This window comes from Oryctolagus cuniculus, chromosome 12 (genome assembly GCF_964237555.1).
Source record: "Oryctolagus cuniculus chromosome 12, mOryCun1.1, whole genome shotgun sequence".
Taxonomy (NCBI): Eukaryota; Metazoa; Chordata; class Mammalia; order Lagomorpha; family Leporidae; genus Oryctolagus; species Oryctolagus cuniculus.
Genome location: NC_091443.1, coordinates 92,351,206 through 92,370,499, shown reverse-complemented (window position 1 = coordinate 92,370,499; position 19,294 = coordinate 92,351,206).

The following is a 19,294-nucleotide window of genomic DNA, read 5'->3' as shown; positions in this document are numbered from 1 at the left end:
GCAGGCGGGGAACTCTGCATGTACCCCCCTTGCAGCTGCTAGTCGGTCCCCAGCGTGCGCAGGGGGCGTGTGGGCACGTCCTGGGAGCCTGAGTGTGCTCTCTGAAATGTCAGCAGAAATAAACCTGGCTAATCCTTCGCGATGGCCCGTCACATTAATATCTCTGAAATTCCGAGCGGATTAAAATAACCGCGAGCATGACACCATGGGGAAGGTGGGGATTTGCCTGGACGCGGGGGCCCGCTGGCGAGCCTCCCTCTAATTGCTGCTTTGTATAAATAGAGTGTTCCATAATATCGCCCCCAGCCCTGGCTGACAGATTTAGATGGGAGCCGTCGAGGTCATTAGTGCCTGGGCCGCGGTAAACCGAGGCTCCGCCAGGGCTGTAAATGGGATTCTCGAGGGCCGATCAATCTCACCAAAGCCGTCAGCACAGCTTGTTGATCTGCTAGGTCCTGAGTGGCTACCGCTTCCCAGAAATGTGCTTGCATCTGTCAGAATTGTAAGCAGCTGGCAGCTGACACAAAGGTCATATTTGCTGCTGGTGTGAAAATAGAATCTCCCCGGTACAAGAAACGCTACTTAGCAGTGTATCAGTTGCAGGCGGCTCGTTAAAGGAGGGCTGTGTGAGTGTGCGCATGTGTGCGTGAGTGCATGGGCATGTGTACATGTGCAAGCAAGTGTGTGTATGTGTGCACGTGTGTGAGTATGCATGTGTGTGCATGAGAGTGTGTACATGTGTGCTCACATGTGTGCATGTGTGTGAGTGCACACGTGTCTCTGTGAGTGTGTGCATGTGTGTATGTGGGTGTGTTCTCATGTGTGTGCATACGTGTGAGAGTGCGTGCATGTGAGTGTGCATGAGTGTACATGTGTGTGCACGGCATGCATGTGTGCACATGTGAGCATGAGCATGTATGTGTGAGTGTGTGCACATATGCTCATGTGTGTGTGTGAACACATGTGCGTGTGGCAGGTGTGCTTGTGTGCTCATGTGCTCGTGTGTGTGTGTGTGTGTGTGTGTGTGTGGCAGCCTGGCTTGCCTGGAACCCACTTCCTCTGGAGGTCCAGACTGGGCAGCTCAAAGCAGGTGCTCAGATGAATACAATTAAACAACCATCAGTTCCCAGAGAACTCGGAATCGTCATCCTGAGCCAGCTGCCTTCACTCACCTACCAAGCATTGAGTGCTCGAGCTGTCCAGGCTGGGCTCTGACACCGTGCAGTGACGTCGTCATGGGCGCTCTTGTCTATTGGCTGTGTGGCTTTGGGCATGTTATTGGCCTCTCGGGGCCACTGGAAGGCAGTGAGAGGACCACACCCGCCCATCCGCCGGCCCCTCCTGCTCAGGGCCATATGGGTCCAGCCGCTGCCCCTCCTGCTCACCATCGCCCCTCCCTTCCCTTGCACAACACATCACAGGCTTGGAGTTGTGCCGCCCCGTGGCACATTTGAGTGCCGCGCCAGCGTGGTCTGATGGAGCACAAAGCCCTGAGCTTTGGCGTCTCTCAGACCTGGGAGTCACCCTGCCCCAGCGGCTTTCCAGCCCCACAGTCTCTGTTCCAAGCCCCAGCGTTCCACACATTTTAAAGTCTCTGAAATTGCAATGTCGTGGAACCAGGGGAACCTGGTGGTTATACTTGGTGGTTCTTTTTCTTTCCTGTTTGTAAGCCAACAGTGGGTCTTACAATCTCTGGAGTCTTGGATTCAATGATTTAGGTGTCTGGCCTTCTCCTGCTATGGACGCATCTGTGAACTGGGCTAATTGCACCTGCTGGGCGGGGTGATGGAGCTGAAACTAGACACCACACTGTGCATGGGGGGGGGCAGGGGAGTGCCGGTACTGTGGCGCAGGGGGTTAAAACCCCAGTCCACAGCGCTGGCACCCACAGTGGCTCTAGCTCAAGTCCTGGCTATACCACCTCCAATCCAGTTCCCTGTTAATGTGCCTGGGAAAGCAGTAGAGGATGCCCCAAGTCCTTGGGCCCCTGCACCCAGGTGGGAGATCCTGAAGAAGCTCCTGGCTTGTGGCTTCAGATGGACTCAACCCCAGCCTTTGCAACCATTTGGGAGTGAGCCAACAAATGGAAGAGTTTCCTCTCTCCCTCTCTCTGTAACTCTGTCTTTCAAATAAATACAATAAATCTTAAAACATAAAGGCACTGTGGAGAGGCATTGCACAGGGCAGACCCTGCGTGCACGCGAGCTGTGAGTACGCTGGTAGCACAGCAGAGGTGACCTCGTTTCACAGATGGGGACACGGAGCCCCGTGAGGACACTGGACTGGAGTCGCACTGCGGCCGGCCGAGACCTGGGCTTCCCAGAGACCTCAGCAGCCCCTGCTGCTCGGTGTTAGGAACAAGAGCAGCTCACAAAGTGTACAATCCAGCAGGCTTGGCAAGACCGGGGCTGTCCCCAGCCTCTGAGCTGTCCCCCAGTGCCAGCCCAATTTTACAGGAAATAATGGCCAACGTGCCAGCCATCACTTTAACTTTGGCCCAGGATGTGGGTAAAGAAAAGCAAGTCAGAGAGTATTTGATCATAACTCAATGAGATAGGTGCTTCAAATCTTTATTAAAAATTTTATGAGTTAGTTTTAACTATGTATATATTGATATAGACCCACACGCATCGTTACATACATCACAATGAGCCACAAATTCAGATTTTTAAGAGATGTATTCATTTATTTGAAAGCCAGAGCAACAGAGAGAGGGAAAGACAGAGAGAGGTCTTCCATACATTGGTTCACTCCCCAAATGGTTGTTAACAGCTGGGGCTGGACCAGGCTAAAGCCAGCCTCCATCTGGGTCTCCCGTGTGGGTGGTAGGGGCCAAAGCACTTGGGCCATCTTCTGCTGCCTTGCCAGGTGCATTAGCAAGAAGCTGGATTGGAAGCAGAGCAGCTGGGGCTTGAACCGGCGCTTACATGTGGGATGCTGGTGTCACAAGCAGTGGCTTGGCCTACCTAATCATGTCAGCCCCCAAACTGTGTTTTACAAGAGAGAAAGCTAAGTTCTCCCTCGAACTCCCATTCTGCTTTTGGCAGAAGCTCCATTTTGGGTGTCAGGGTTTCCTCTCTCTCCCAGGGACTGCCCCCAGCTGGTCTCAGAAAACACCATCAGAGCAGCCCGGGGAGCCTGCCCGCCCGCAGCCACCTGCCCAACTGGCCCTTGGTGGCAGCCAGGCTCTGTGACAGGGCGGAGTCCTCATTCCTGTGGGTCTCGGCCTTCGGGCCATGCTTGCACCTGCCCACAGCCACCAGCAGGGGCCCACGGCCCTCTGAGTCTGCCTGCTCTCAGAGCCATCCCAGGCACCCAGACATCCTGGGGTGTGTGATCCTACTCCTTCCCATGTGGGGTTCGCTGAGAGACAGGCTCCAGGCGGCCGCTGCGGAAGCCCAAGGAGCCAGACACCTGTTCTCTCCGACTCTGGTAGCCGGAGGGGCTGCAGGGCCCAGCCCATCCAATCAGCTGCTCCCACCGTGAAGGACACAAGAAGCCGCGGGCCGTTCCCTGAGGTGTGCCGATCCCAGCCACAGTGGACCTCTTGGGTTTCACGACACGGTTCAGCTGTGCCCCTCAGCAGCCCACGCCTCCTGCCTGTTTCCTGCACAGGCACCCCATGGCCTCCGTGGACCTCCCAGGAGCCTCCCGCCACATCTGCGTTCCCTAGGAAACTAGCGGGGGCTGTGGTTCCCACGGAGAATGAGTGACAGCTCCCCTGCCGTGGCCGTCCGTGTCTCTGTGTGGAGTGAAGTGTTGAAGCCGGTGAGCGCCCAGATCCGAGAATCCACCCCGCGCTAGCAATGCAGTGCCATGGAGTGGTACGGCCGCCTCGGCTGGCGCACCCATCCAGGCCCAAAGTGCCCCATCCGGGTCTCAGGGAGCATCAAGCCCCTGCACACCTGGCCTCGCACCCACCCCTGCAGCTTGCAAGGCACCCCGATCCTTCCATCGCCCAGCCCCTTTGCAGCGGGACTTATCAGGGCCCTTGTGTGCTAATGAGCTTAGCTCCAAGAGAGGAATACCTGGGGTACCCACGCATCATCTCCAGGCTGCCAGCATCTTTCCTCGCTGCCTCACAGAAGCACTGGAACACGCTCCAGGAAACACTGCTGTGGAAAAGCAGTGCCCGGTGTCACCTGAGACGTGAACATGTAATGACTTCCAACACCCACTCGCTCCTCGCCCTCCAGGCTCCCTGGCCCAGCCTGACCCCATTTCAACTTCCTGCGTTCTTGCCGTGGTCTCGCTCTCCGGACTGCACAGCAATCAGCGAAGTCCAGTGCCTTCAGCTGGGTTCTCCGCCTGCAACAGCAGCCCCGGGGCTGAGGGCTGGATGACCCCATGGCGGCTCGCTTGTGCTCCTGACACTCCAAATGAAGCCATGAGGGAGCTGTGGTGAGACGGACAGCGCAACAGACACGCTGGGTTGACAATAGGCGTGCCACACACAGCTGCTGCCCCCTCCCCAATCCCGGCTCGCCTCCTGGCCAGAGTCTGGGAGGCTGCTGTGACACCCACCCCATTAGCAGTTCTCCACCTGCCCTGCCGTTCAGGAATGCTTCCAGAATGCTCAGAGCCTTTGCTACGTTCAGCGGGGCCTGAGCAGTTTCCGGTGGTGAGCTCCTGTGAGCTGCACCTGAGGGCGGGCGGAGACACCTGCCCCGGAACACCTGTCCTGCCTCCCCCTGGGACGCCATGGCTGTGACCCCACGGGCTCAGCGCGGCCTGAACTTGTTCCCGTTAGCCACTTTGCTCTTCTGAACTGAAGCCGCAAGTTTTTAATACATGAGCTTTCCCTGTGTGTTCACCTTTCCCCTCCCCCTACAAAGCAGGTTTGTGACGCCCAGGCAGGAAAATGAAGCAAAAATATGCACAGAGGAAAACAGAAGCACTCCCAATTCTAGCACCCAAAGATAAGGCTAAATAAATGCTTAGGAATATATCCTCCCTATTATGTTGGTACTCCCCCCGCCCCCAACACTCATAACATTTGTATCTCTTGGGGCTCTTTCTCCTTCAAGTAGCTGACACCCTGGTCCTAATGGTGTAAACATAAAAGACAATGTATTGGCTCCTTTTGCTGAAAGGTAGTGACAGCTTCAGGCAAGGCTGGATCAAGGTCCCCTCCTGTTCCTGGAGAAGGGCCTCTCTCCAGTCCTCGGCTTTGTTCTCAAGCTCCAGGATGCTGTCTGAGGGTGAGCTCTTAAAGCTTCAGGCTCGGGGCTAGCAGGGAATGTAAGCCACTTTTCCAGAAGTTTCCATACAGATGCTGACCCTCTTTCTGATTGTACCAGCCTCCAGCCACAGCCCCGCCCTTGAACCAACTTCTGTGGCCGGGGGGGGGGGGGGGGGGAGGGGGAGGGTGTTGTGTGTGTGACATGCTGTCTGGTTTAGGTCAGAGTCATGGGCCACCACCTCCAGACTCCCCCACATCCCCCCAAGGCCCCCCAAGCCCAGTCAGCTGTGGCTGGAGGGACATGAATTGAGGCATATGCACTGGATGTTGGCTCCTGAGACATCCAGCTCAGGAGGGGGCGTGGCTCACCAATTAGCTTGTCACTGAGTATGTCAAGAATGCAGACAGAGGGACAGCCCAGACGATCCCCCCCCCTCCACCTCAGCCAGAGGCTGCTGGAAGGCAGGAGACTCCACACCTGCTTCCCGATCCACCAGGCTGACCTGGCCACCCAGGACCTGACCCTCCAGAAACAGGGCCAGCCACTCCCCTCCACCCCTGCAGGAGAATCCTCAATATTGAGGCAATGGAAAGCAGAAACAACAAAAGAAGGCAGGAGGGAGAACCAAAGGAGAAAGAAAGGAAAAGGCAGGGTGGTGTCTTGGACTTGACTCGGAGGCAGGGAAGGGACGTTAGTCGGGAAGTCGAGGTTCCAATAAAGTCTATCGTGTAGTGCTAATTCTACACTCAGGTTCATTTCTGGGTTGTGACCCACGAACTGTGGTCACAAAGACTTCCACATTAGCGGGGAGTGCGAGAGGGGTGGAGGGGAACTCCTTGGGCTATCTTCATGGCTTTTCTGCAAACCTAAAATTCCTGCAAAATAAAAAACTTATTTTGGGGGTTGGCACTATGGTGTAGCCGGTAAAGCCACCACCTGCAGTGTCAGCAACCAATATGGGTGCCGGTTCGAGTCCCAGCTATTCCATTTCTGATCCAGCTCTCTGCTGTGGCCTGGGAAAGCAGTGGAGGATGACCCAAGTCCTTGGGCCCTGCACCCACATGGGAGACCTGGAGGAAGCTCCCGGCTCCTGGCTTTGGATTGGCCCAGCTCCGGCCATTGCGGCCAATTGGGAAGTGAACCAGTGGATGGAAGACCTCTTTCTCTCTCTGCCTCTGCCTCTCTGTAATTCCACCTTTCTAATAAATAAATAAATAAATCTTTTTTTAAAAGAAAAAAAGCTTATTTTGAAAAAGTAAAGGGCTTAGAACAAGGTCCAACACAACGGCAGACTCAGTACCTGTTGACGCTTACTGAATTATTGTGTTGCATTTGAACCGTTGCCATCCAAGCATTAGTCACCTCGGAGTGGCCATCGCACGGTTTTGCATGTCCCGGAGAGCCGTCTGCGGGATGAGCCTCTGGGTCCTCATTAATCCCCACGCCGTGCACCTGCTTTGTATTACCAAGACCTTGACTGAAAGTTATTTTTAGATTTGCTGTATCTAAGCTGTGGATCGTGAGTCGGTTCACATTTCTTTGGCCTCAGTCAGGCTATCAATCAGTAATGAAAATATTCCCCAGTGGATTAGCCTCTCCTGTGCTGGGCACACTCTGTCAGTACAGCCACACCAGGGCTGTGGGCTGCGAGTCCCACCAGTGGTCACACCTCTGGGCACCACCCACTGCCCCAGTGCTCAGAGCGCTGCTGTAGGAGAAACTGCCAGGACCCTGGGGACAGCTCCCTCTCACTGACTGCTCTCTCCTCCTGCAGCCAAGCTAGGGGAGCTGGCTCCCACACACAGGCAGGCCCAGCCAGGTCTAGGACCACCGTATGCACAGTGGAGGCCACTTCTCCCAGCCAACCCCTTCCCACATGGCCCATGTGCCCCACGGCCAGCTCAGCCATCTGACACCAGCCTCAGACTCTCCCTGGGAGCCCAGTGATTTCTGGGAAAGATTAGGAAGGTGAAAGCCACCCTCGGATGTGCCACTGGAATTGTCACAGGGCGATGCTGAGTCAGGGAGGCAGAGCAGAGAGGCAGAGTTTGCTCCTGGAGCCGGCGGGGATACCCACACGGCAGCAGGTGTGATGCTGGCCATGGCCCCCGTCCCAGGGCCACTGCCACTCCTCTGCACGGCTCCCTCTTAGCAGGGGTCTTTGGATGGGAGCCATCCTCTCACCTCTGTCTTCCTACTGGGTGGATGCAGGAGGAACTGGTATCTCTGGTTCCCGGGGCCTGAGGCAGGCAGGAGGTTAAGTTCACGAGGGGACCCTTGGGGACAGCTACTGTCCTAATTAGAGCACATTAGGCCCTTGTCAGATCAGAGAAGCCTTGCCCCCTACCTGGCCCCGGTGTGTGCTTAGTTCATCTCCCTGCTCCCCAGGAGGAAGAGGGGTGCTTCACAAGGGAGGAGACTCAGGACAAGGTCTTGCTCCATCCAAGTGGCAAGTGAGAGCCGACGAGCATGGGAGAAGCCCCAGGCTTGGCCCTGGCTGGCTGGGTTCTCCCGATCAATTCTTCCCCACTGTTTTCTCTCCCCATCGCTCCCTGTTGGTCCTCAGACATCCCAATCCAGGGGTAAGGCACGAGAGGAGCTTACCCTCAGAGAAGCACCAAGGGCAGTAGGGAGGACTTGGACATAAATTTAGGATGGCTATTTCTAGAGGAATGGAGCAAAAACCTTGATGAATATTTATTGAGCACATACTGTGTGCCAAGAAACATATTATCACATTTAAGTCACATGTAGGTTCTCAGAGGAGGGAATGAGATGCACAAAATCCAGGTAGCACACCTACGGCCACATTGCTAACTGGTCACAGTTTGAGGCTGTGAACCGAGGCGCTGGCTTCAGAGCCTGCCTGTGCCTTCCCCTTGGTCTTAAAACTGCAGAAGGTAGCAAGATCTCAAAGTGCCCTGAAGAAGAAAGTCCATGTGGGTAGAAGTTAGCTGTCCTGGGCAGCTGTGAGCTCAGTTCCACCTGCAGGGTGAGGGTAGCAGACTTGAGGACAAGGGACACCCCAGAGAGCCCTGAACTGGCTGGGACATCCCCACCAGGCTCTGCCGACTCCTGCAGTGCTGGTCCAGAGTCCCCGTCACTCAGGATGCAGGCAGCCGGAAAAGCAAATGACCAAGGCCCGGCCCGGGAGCTAAGAAGGGACAGGTCAGGTCGGGTCAAGGGGCTGCCTGGTGCTGGTGGGCAGGGTGAGACAGGTACTGCAAGCAAGCGTGGAGGGCAGAGGCACCGTGCAGCAGGCACGGTGTGAACATGGTCCCGACGTCATTCTGCCTCTACCAGGAAGCATCGCACATGCTCCTGCCAGGCCAGCAGCCCGCTCAGACTGCTCAGCAGGGAGGGAGGGAATCGGCAGGAAGTTGTAGAAAATACTAATAGCTGCATTTACAAAGCACCTACTGTGTGCCAGGTTCTGCATCAGACATTTCACACTCGTTACCCCCTTTTCATTTTTACCCTCCCAAACAGCTCTGTGAGGGCAAAGGAGCTCCTGTTGAACAGAGAGGCAGTGGAAGTCCCCAGAGGCACAGCAAGGAGCTGCCAGCCATGCATCCCTCCACAGCAGGACCTGAGTTCAAATCCCGGTCCAGCTGGTCCTGGAGTGCACGCTCCTTTCTCCCCCAAGGACTGAGATGTGTGGCAGGTGCACCTCAGGCAGGGCCTCTTTCCTTCCTCATCCTCAGCCTCTGTCTGCCATGGCCTTGGCCTCTTGCCCTTGCCCACGTGTGACAGCTGGCCGGCTCAGCCCCACGCCTCTGTTGGGAGCAGCCCCCTCACAACCCTAGAAGGCATTCTTATTCCCAGCTGTTCTCATACTTGCATTGTAAGGGGGGCTGTGTAGGTACGCCATCCCATTCCACAGATGAAGTTGCTGAGGTTCCAGGTCAAATAGTCGGCTATCAGTGACCTCTGTTGGGAGAGAGTGAGAGGCCGAGAGAGAGAGAAAGATGTCGTCCACCTACTGGTTCATTGTCCAAATGGCCGCAATGGCCAGAGCTGGGCCAGACTGAAACCAGGAACCAGGAGCTTTTTCTGGGTCTCCCACGTGGGTGCAGGGGCCCAAGCACTTGGGCCATCTTCCGCTGCTTTCCCAGGCACATTAACAGGGACGTTAATCCCATGTGGGATGCTGGCGCTGCAGGTGGAAGTTAAATCTTTTACGCCACGGTGCCAGCTCCTTCTGTTTCTTTAAACCCCTATGGAGCCCTCACGGTGGCCAGCTGATCTGGGACAGCCTGCCCAAGAGGGCTCTACTCCCAGCCTGCAAGCTCATGGGGGTCAGCTGGGCGACCTCTCATCGGGTGAGCGCCGGATGCTGGGGCCTCCCTCAGGACTCTGCTCTCTCCAGCCTCTCATTGGCGAGCTCAGGTGGGGCGTCTCTCCATCAGGGCTGGAGAGGCAGGCTCTCGATGGCTCTGGGCAAGTGAGAGTGTCCCTGAGAAAGCGGACAAGCCACCTGCTCACCCCTCCCCCAGCCTTCTCCTCCTGGGAGTCCTTTCATTTCAAGGCTCTGATGACGAAGCCCATGCATTAGGAGCGAGCCGCGGTGACCACAGACGCTCCGGCAGCTGGGCGGGACGTCTCTGCTGGCACCCAGCAGACAGGGCACGGAGCTGCGGCTGCGCGGCGGCCGAGAATGCTTGGGTTGGGCACCATCCGCTTCAAACAGAGCCCCAGGCTCCTCCAGAGGGTGGGGCTGAGGAATTCCCCTTCTTTGACCTTGAAGGGATTCCAGGAGATGCCTCTTTGAAGTGGGCCAGCAGCCCGGGCAGGGTCCCCAGAACACGAGCAGGGACTGGCGGGGTCTCAGTAAACAGAGTGCGCCCCAGGCCACGTCCACTCCCCCACCACCACCTTGCTTCTCCCCTCCCCGTGCCCGGCTCTCTCCTGGTCTCCCTCCCTCTTCACACCAGCCATGCAGTCTGCGAGGGGTTGGGGAAGCCAAATTCCACAGCACTGAAATCACACTTCCACTGAATTCTGGCAAATGGTGTTGTCATAGTCAGAGAATGGGAGAACTTGAAAGGCCCTTATTGATGGCTTCCCCCAACTCCCTCTTTTAATAGATGAAGAACTTGAGGACCCGGGGGGAGGGTGCGGGTGGCGTCACCCATGAGTCAGGGGAGAGTCTGGGCTCGAACCCAGGGCCAGACCTTCAGACCCTGCCTCTTCCCAGCAGAGGTGCGGTCAGGGCAAGTACAAGGGACAAGCCCAAGTGCACCCTGGGCCACAAGGTCACGTCCAGGGCCGAGCAGAGCCAGCACTCAAGGGCGACCCGCGGCAGAGTAGACCAGGGTTCTGATTTCTTATTTCTTAAGAACATCTAGAAAGTACAATGCTTTATGTAAACTGTTCCCATTTGTAAACACAGAAGCGATTCACACGTACAAAGAAAATCCCCAGAATGGGGAAACTGAGGCACGGAGGCGTGACCGTGGCAGAGACACACACAGACCAAGGCCCGGCCCAGTGAGTCATCCCCGAGGCAGGCCAGGCTGGGTCTGCTGTCCTGTAGACTCTCATCCTGTGACGGTGACCCCTACTGCCTGGTCACAGCCCTTCCTTCTCAGGCCCTGGCCCCCTGGGAGCCCACGCTGCCTCCCACCCCTCCGCCACGGTCCTCAGCCCTCCAGGAGTATTTTCTCCCCCTGACATAATTCTGTTAAGACTCCTGGGTGAGCCAGGACATTCCAGGTCCCTGCTGGCGGCTGGGCAGGCCAGCAGACACCCCGCCCACCCGTCGCCAACCCCGGGCCTCTGCACTCTCAGCCCTCGGCAGCTGCCACCCCAGACACATCTCATAAACCCAAATTGGGAACATGTCAGCCAAAGGGGAAAATGAGATCATGGCCACCACCCACCCCGCGGCCCCGACCTCCCTGGGCCAGCTAATCTGCCAGCAGGTCCCTCCCCCCAGGACCCCATGCCTCCTGCCCGTCCAGCCCTGGGTGCTCGCCAGGGCAGAGGGCAGTAAGGGAGGAGATGACACACAACCTCGTGAAACCACGGGCGAGAGGCAAGTGCCGAGAGGCGCGTGGCGCACAAGGGCTTGGTGAGTTCCAAGAACAGGATGAGCCAAATCAGCAGTGTAGGTCAGCAAAACTGGGTCAGGAGCTAGGCTCAGCGAGCAGGAGGGTGGAGATTAGGTGGACATGGGTGGGGCGAGGGCGGGGCCTGGAGTCAGGGGGCAGGGCCAGGGCGGGGCCATGGCCAGGGGACGGGCCTGGGGGCTGTCCTGTCCTTGCCAATTCTGAGCTCTGCTTCCTCACCTGCGGACAGGGGCTCCTACCAGAGGAGTTCAATGTTTTCTTTCTTCTCCAGGTAAAGTGCTTTGCTTTCTCCCAGCTCCAAGGTTAGGCCTGACAAATGCACCCTTTGATGAATAAATGAATGAATGAATGAATGGTTATGAGAAACATCCACCTACTGAGAAAAGAATGAGAACAGACCATTGAATAAAGTAACTTAATACCTTGTTTTTTTAGAGATGTATTTTTTTATTTTGAAAGTCAGAGTTACAGAGAGAGAGACACACACACACACACAGAAAGAGAGAGAGATCTTCCATCCACTAGTTCACTCCCTAAATGGTCCCAGTGGCCAGGGCCAGGCCAGGCCAAAGCCAGAAGCCAGGAGCTTCTTCATCTGGGTGTTCCATGTGGGTGGCAGGGGCCCAAACAGCTGGGCCATCTTCTGCTGCTTTCCCAGGCCATTAGCAAGAAGCTGGATCAGAAGTAGAGCAGCTGGGACTCAAAAAAGTGCCCATATGGGGAGCCAGCGCTGTGGCTCAGTGGGTTAACGCCCTGGCCTGAAGCGCTGGCATCCCATATGGGCGCCCGTTCTAGTCCTGGCTGCTCCTCTTCCGATCCAGCTCTCTGCTATGCCCTGGGAAAGCAGTAGAAGATGGCCCAAGTGCTTGAGCCCCTACATCCACGTGGGAGACCCAGAAGAAGCTCCTGGCTCCTGGCTTAGGATGGGCGCAGTTCCAGCCATTTCGGCCAACTGGGGAGTGAACCATCGGATGGAAGACTTCTCTCTCTCTGCCTCTCCTCTCTCTCTGTAACTCTGACTTTCAAATAAATAAATAAATCTTAAAAAAAAAAAAAAGAGTGCCCATATGGGATACCTGGGCTGCAGGCGGTAGCTTTACCTGCTGTGCCACGGCGTCAGCCCCTGATACTTTAAAGTTTTCAAAGTGTTTCCCATTGTCATTTATGTCATCCCTGCGGCACCCTGGTGGACACACAGTGTGGGTTTCACTAAGCCCCCTGACAAATAAGGAAACTGAGGCAGGGGGCATTTGGAGGAGCAACTACTTATCTGAACAGTGGGTCTGGGTGGAGCGAGTGAGCCTGATGGCCTTGCCACTCCGGGGACCCTGCTCTGGGACCTGCCTGCCCGCAGCGAGGGTACCCCTTGTCCCATGACTGCAGATGAAGCGCACATCAGCCTGCTCGGTCCACCCTCGGTGGGGGGGTCTGGCGGACCCAGAGCGAGTGTGCTAGCAGCCCAGATCCCACAGGCTCAGCCTGCTGCCTGGCACCTCCACGTGAATGGCCCCCGGGGGGTCTCTGGGTTTGCCCTGCGCTAAGCAAGGGATGAGCAGGGCTCTTCATTATTTCTCCATCTGCAGCAGAGATGCAAAGAGCTTGCCGCGCTAACCCGGGACCTCACTGGAGGCTGCCTGACCATCAGCCTCTCTCTTCCCGGGAGCAAGGGCCCCGGCAGGAGACATGGGGGCAGTAGGGAGAGCAGCACAGCAGCACTGATTTATTTCTTTATTTATTAAATATCTATCTACTTATTTGGAAGGCATAGTTACAGAAAGAGAGGGAGAGAGAGATCTTCCATCCACTAGTTCACTCCCCAAATGGTCATAACAGCTGAAGCTGGGCCAGGCTGAAGCTGAGAGCCAGAAACTCTATCCAGGTCTCCCACCTGGGTGGCAGGATCCTCTGTTATTTTCCCAGGTGCACTAGCAGGGAGCTGGATGGGAAGTGGAGCAGCTGGGACTCGAACCTGTGCCCGTGTGGGAAGCCAGAGTCGCAGGCAGTGGCTTTGCCTGTTGCACACAACACTGGGGCCAGATGAGTGGACAGCACCTTCTTCCGTGGCTGAGGGGTCTCTAAGGCAGCACGAGACCCTGGCCCTCTCTCCCCCAGGCTGATTTAAAATGGGGCACAATTTAAAACAAGTGGTCTGTTTGCAACCAAGGCTGAGGTGCGGGGTTCTGAGGCTCCACCCCTGCACCCCCACACTCACCGAGGTCTCCTGCGTCTCTGGGCCTCAGGACAAGGAGTCGCCCTGTGATGGAATGAGAAGGCTCTGCCAAGATGGCCACTGACAATGGAAACTGCCTGTCAACAGGCTGTGCTTGGATGGTTTCAGAAACCACATTACAGTGGAGTCTGCCTGGCAACAGGCTGTGATTGGATGGTTTTGGAAACTGCCTGGCAACAGGATGTGATTGGTTAGGGCATAGACCGCCCCTTGACTGGATTGGCTGCCTTGGCTATATAAGCTGCTGTAGCAACTGAAATAAACGAGTCTGCAGGCCGCTTGCCTCAGGACTGCTTTCACCTGCTTCCTGGGGTCTGTGTGGTGACTCCATGCCTCTTGCCCCCACCATGCTCCTCCTCTCAGAATGAATCCACAGCAACATTGCCCCACTCCCCCTGCTTCTCCATGAGCACTTTCCTCCCACACCCTCAGAGCCTCCTCCCCATGTGTGCACACCCAGCCCACGCCAATCTCCTGCTGCCTGGAACTGCCTCATTTCTGTGGCAGAGTGCTGTTCACCCCCAGAACCCCTACTCCCTGTCACCACATTAATGGAGCCCAAGACGGCCTTTCCCAGAATGCCCTGCTGGAGCCGTAGCTGGATGCGGCCACAAGACCAAGCCCTGCCGGTGAGCGACGAGGCGCAGTGACAGGCACGGTTCTGGGTCGAGCTGTCCTCCGTGGAGGTGGCGTTCCTTCCACTTCCGAATGGCAGGCTCGGGAGCAGCTCGCTTGGACCACGTAGCACAAGTTGCTGGTTGAGAACAGCAGAGAGCCTGGCTCTCCCAAACCAGGAAATGGCCACGTTAGCCCTGGCCGGCAAAGGTATTACTGTTGCACAAAAGAGCAGCACACTTCTATTATGTTTGCGCCATCGCCATTTTGCCCTTGACAGTGGCTGAACCACTTCACTTTGTGTAACTACTTCTTCCTGGTCTTCAAAACCCACCTGGAGGTCACCTCCTCCGTGCAGTCTCCCCTGGTTATACCTGTGGTATCTGGCCTCATTCCAGAACACACCACTAAATGTTGATGCACTGGCTTCTATTTTATTTAGTGTTACTCTCTGCAGAATAGAGTGTGGCAAACCCCAGGAGGAAAGGCATGAAGACAGGGGGTTGGGTTTGTGGGGTCCCTCGAAGGTGTGGTCTCCCAGGCAGTGCTGTAGACCACCGCACAAACCCCGTCTGAGGTTCCAGTGCTGGACTTAGAGGTTAAAAAGGAATTGAGGGGAAATGAGACCAGCCAAGGTTGCTGGTATGTGGCAGGGGATGGTCCAAGCACAGAGCCTTCAGATACGGCCTGATGTCAGCGACTGCAATCCCTGGGACCTGTAACCCAAGACACAGCCTGTTACAATCAGATCCTCCCAAAGCCGGAAAACAAGGCAGGCCGACGGCCCCCACCCTGGAGAGGTGACAGTGCTTGTTCCCAGGTGTGAGATGGCTGATCCCTGCATCCCTATGTCGGCTGGACAACAGTCAGCCCTGACCACAGCCAGCCCCTCGCAGACAAGCTGCATCTAGAATAGAATGGGCAGGGCTGGTTGTAACCCAAGAAAGAGCGCCCAAGACGGAATGGACTGCGTGATGAGGTGGTGAGCTTCCTGACACTGGAGTGATCAAGCCAGATGGCCCCTGGTGGGGCTGAGGGAGGAGAACTCACACGTGGCTGGAGGTTGTATGAGACTGTGCTTTTCACAGACTGTGGTGCGAAGCTTCTCCCCGCGGCCCTGGCCCCGTCTTTCGCCCCGGATCCCAGCGCCACACCTGCGGTTCTGCAGCCAGCCAGAGTCTCATTCCTGGCACTTGCGGCGTTGCGATCCTGTGGGGCTGCTCCTGGGTGTCAGAGTCACTGACTCTTCTGTCGCAGTCCGGTCAGCAGGCAGAGCCTCTGCCCAATGGCTTCCGGCGGGGATTCCTGGAACACTCGCCCCTGGTGAGGAGCTCTGACCATGCAGGAGGCAACGCGAGGGCAGGGGGCGCTGGGGGACACCAGGGCGGGAGATGCGGAGAGATGGGAAAGTAGGGGGACACAGGGCACCACCGAAAGCACTTTGCTTGGGTTCACAGCTTGGCCCGGGACAGCACCACCTGGACTGGAAGCCCAGCACCCAGGCAGCGCCTTGCACACCCCGGGGAATGCCCGGCAAGGGAGCCCCGCCCACCAGCCCCGCTCGGCACCGCCCTGGCAGTGGGCCTTGTTGAGTCTCCTCTAGCCCACCCCACGGAGCCCGGCTCCCTCCACGTCCAAACAAAGGGGGTGTACTCAGACCACCAAGGACCCTCCTCCCCAGACAGGGTCCAGGGCAGGCCTAAAGCACCAGGGTGGGCTTCTGGGGTTATAAAACCCCGCCGTGCGGCCAGTGCTGTGGCATAGCTGGTAAAGCTGCTGTCTGCAGTGCCCGCATCCCATATGGGCATCAGTTCGAGTCCTGGCTGCTCCACTTCTGATCCAGCTCCCTGCCATGGCCTGGGAAAGCAGCAGAGGATGGCCCAAATCCTTGAGCCCCTGCACCTACATGGGAAACACGAAAGAAGCTCCTGGCTCCTGGCTCCTGGCTTCAGATTGGTGCAGTTCTGGCCATTGCTGCCAATTGGGGAGGGAACCAGTGGATGGAAGATCTCTCTCTCTCTCTCTCTCTCTCTTTCTCTGCCTCTCCTCTCTCTGGTGTAACTCTGCCTTTCAAATAAATAACTCTTTAAAAACAAAAGCCATGCTTCTTCTGAGCCGTTGGCCTTGAAGAAGTTACCTAAACCTCCTGGGCCTCAGTCCTCGCATATGTAAAATGGGAATGCAGTATCTGCTTACTGGAAGTGAGGAAGAGGAAACATTGACTTCCTGATTTTCATTTTGTTTGAAAGTCAGGTTCACTCCCCAGATGGCCTCAACAGCCACATGGGAGGGGCCTAGCAATTTGCTCCCCAATCCCAGTAGCACTCCTCAGCCCCAAGGTGTATGACACTGGCGTGGGAACGGGGGAGCTGACGGGTTCATTCTTGGGCTCTTGGTGGATAGGCACCGAGCATTTGTTCAAGGCTGAGGGAAGGGAGGACTTGGGGAGCGGGAAGACCACGTGCTGGAAGGAGCTCCCAGCAAGCAGCAGCAGAGGAACCAGGTGACAGGTGAGCGCTCGCAGGATGCAACCTGACTCGGAACAGTGACCAGGTGCAAGAGCAAGAATCTATGGGAAAGGTAGATAACTCCAGGAATGGAGGAATGGGAATGGACTAGCAAGGCGGAACGCGGCTATGAGTCAAGGGTGCCCTTGGACTGCAGCCAAGCTGCAACTGCGTCTCACCTTCTCTGTGGATTAGCTACGTGGCCTTGGGCAAGTTAAAGGCACATGGGAGTACTCAGAGACCAACCAGGAGCACTGACCGCCTGGAGCCCGGGTCCCAGTCCTCTTTTTTTTTTTTTTTTTTTTTGACAGGCAGAGTGGACAGTGAGAGAGAGACAGACAGAGAGAAAGGTCTTCCTTTGCCGTTGGTTCACCCTCCAATGGGCGCCACTGCCGGCGCGCTGCAGCCGGTGCACCGCGCTGATCCGATGGCAGGAGCCAGGTGCTTCTCCTGGTCTCCCATGGGGTGCAGGGCCCAAGCACTTGGGCCATCCTCCACTGCACTCCCTGGCCACAGCAGAGAGCTGGCCTGGAAGAGGGGCAACCGGGACAGAATCCGGCCCCGACCGGGACTAGAACCCGGTGTGCCGGCGCCGCAAGGCAGAGGATTAGCCTAGTGAGCCGCGGCGCCGGCCAGGGGTCCCAGTCCTCTTATGACTTCTTTAAGAAAGTCTCTCCCAACCAGCAATCCTGGGAGAAAAGACCCATCTCTCCTGCAATGCTCTCAGTGTGTGTCCTCATGCTTAGTGTGGCTGTATTAGACAGGACAGACGGTGAGCGAGAGAGCACTCCCCAAATGCCCACGATGGCTGGGGCTGGGCTGGGGACGAAGTCAGGAGCTGGGAAATCAGTCGGGTCCTCCCTGTGGAATGGCAGGTACCCGGTGACTTGAGCCATCACTGCTGCCTCCCAGGATCTCTTTAAGCAGGAAGCTGGAGTCAGAAGCTGGGACTGGGAGTTGAATCCCTAATTGCCAGGCCAAATGCTTGCCCCCCGAGGAGGGCACTTGGACAGTGCTGTTAGCAGTAGGCAGCAGAGTCCGCCCAGCTCGTGTGAGCAGAAAGGATCCACAGAGAACAGGGAACGTGCACAGCCTCACAAGAGGTAGACGAGGTGCACCCAGCCTGGGTTTCCAGGGACGAGTCCCAAAGCCCAATGCGAGGCTGGCTGACAATGGAAATGCAGTTTCTGCTTTGGTCAGAAAGTTCCAGAACAGGAACGAACGCCATAGGAACCCTTGGCTCCGGTGCCACTCCACCTCCACCTCCACCCTGATTTATGCTGGAAAAAGTGTTGAACTAAGCAAGCTTTTGTGTACAAAGTGGAAGGGTGCTGGTGTGGGAGGGAGGCAGCAGAGAGGGAGAAAGAGAGAGAAAATAAGATCACACACACCCCTGCCATGTAGACACACATACACGGGCACACAAGCACACGCACACACCTGTACACACACGCACGCACATACAGCCCAGCCTTTGTTTGCTGAGTCCAGATGACCAAGCAGGTCTTTGAGGCCAAGGACCCCACTGGAGCTGGAGCCAGGGGAGGGAGGTAACAGCCGCTGATAAGGGGCAATGAGGAAGATGAGCTCCAATTACCGAGGAGGGCAGGGTCTGCCTCTGACCCAGCTGGCACACACTTGCCTGTCGATAAACAGTTGTTCTATACCCGCATAGAGAGGCGCCAAGGGCTTGAAGGCAGCCATCTCACAGAAAAAGGAGGGCAAGAGACTCTGAAACCCAGGGCGAGACACCCAGCCTCCTCCAAAATCAAAACAGGGCAAAGCCGGACAAGAGCTGCTTTTCGCTTTGCAGGTTGTCAAAGACGAGGTTTGATCCAACAGGCTGACTAGTCTCTTCCTCGGTAGCCATGGGACCGGAAAGCCCTTTGACCCCACTACCTGCTGCCTCCGGGAATTGGCTCTCCAGACAGATCTGTGCCTTGCTCTTCTGCAATTGGGCATGTCTCCAGGTGTTTACGGCGATGCTGCTTATCAGAGCCAAAGATTAGAAGTTGACTCCAGTAGGGGTCTGATTAGATAACCCATGGTGCATTTGTAGGCCAGAACACTCAGCTAAAACTGAATAATGGCACACAGATTTATAAGCAATAAAAATCCAGCCAAAGAGCAAAGTGTACAATGTCATATCTTTGTACGAAAATATTTACACACATCATTTGATATGTACGGCACATTTCCAGTCTCCCTGGGGAGGGAGACCGGGCTATTTCAGAGTCCAAATTAGACTCTGTTCATTGTTTACACTTCTGTACTGTTGAGTTATCTACCAAGAGTTTCACGTATCACATTTTCAGCTTTGATATGCTATTCAAGGTAAATAAACATTTGAGAATTAAGAGTTGGACTACCAAGCCACAGAGAGGCGTTGGACATGATAAGAAGAGCCACAGGGAGCCACTGATGGTTTTGGAGTAGACGGGCAGCTTGCACACGGTATTTCACAAGGAGGCCCCCGGGAGAGGCTCAGGGTAGGTCAGTGGCCTCCCCAGCCAGTCCAGCTGGAGGCACCAGTGTCGCCCAGCAAGCTGGGATAGGGACAGGAGAAAGGGAGCTTCCTGAGCAGCCTCTGTCATCGCTTGCTGTGAATTCTTCCCTTTTTCCTGTCCCCAGATTTCCAGATCATTCATGGAATGGCAGGGCAGACAACACAGCCTCTGAGCTGCCACG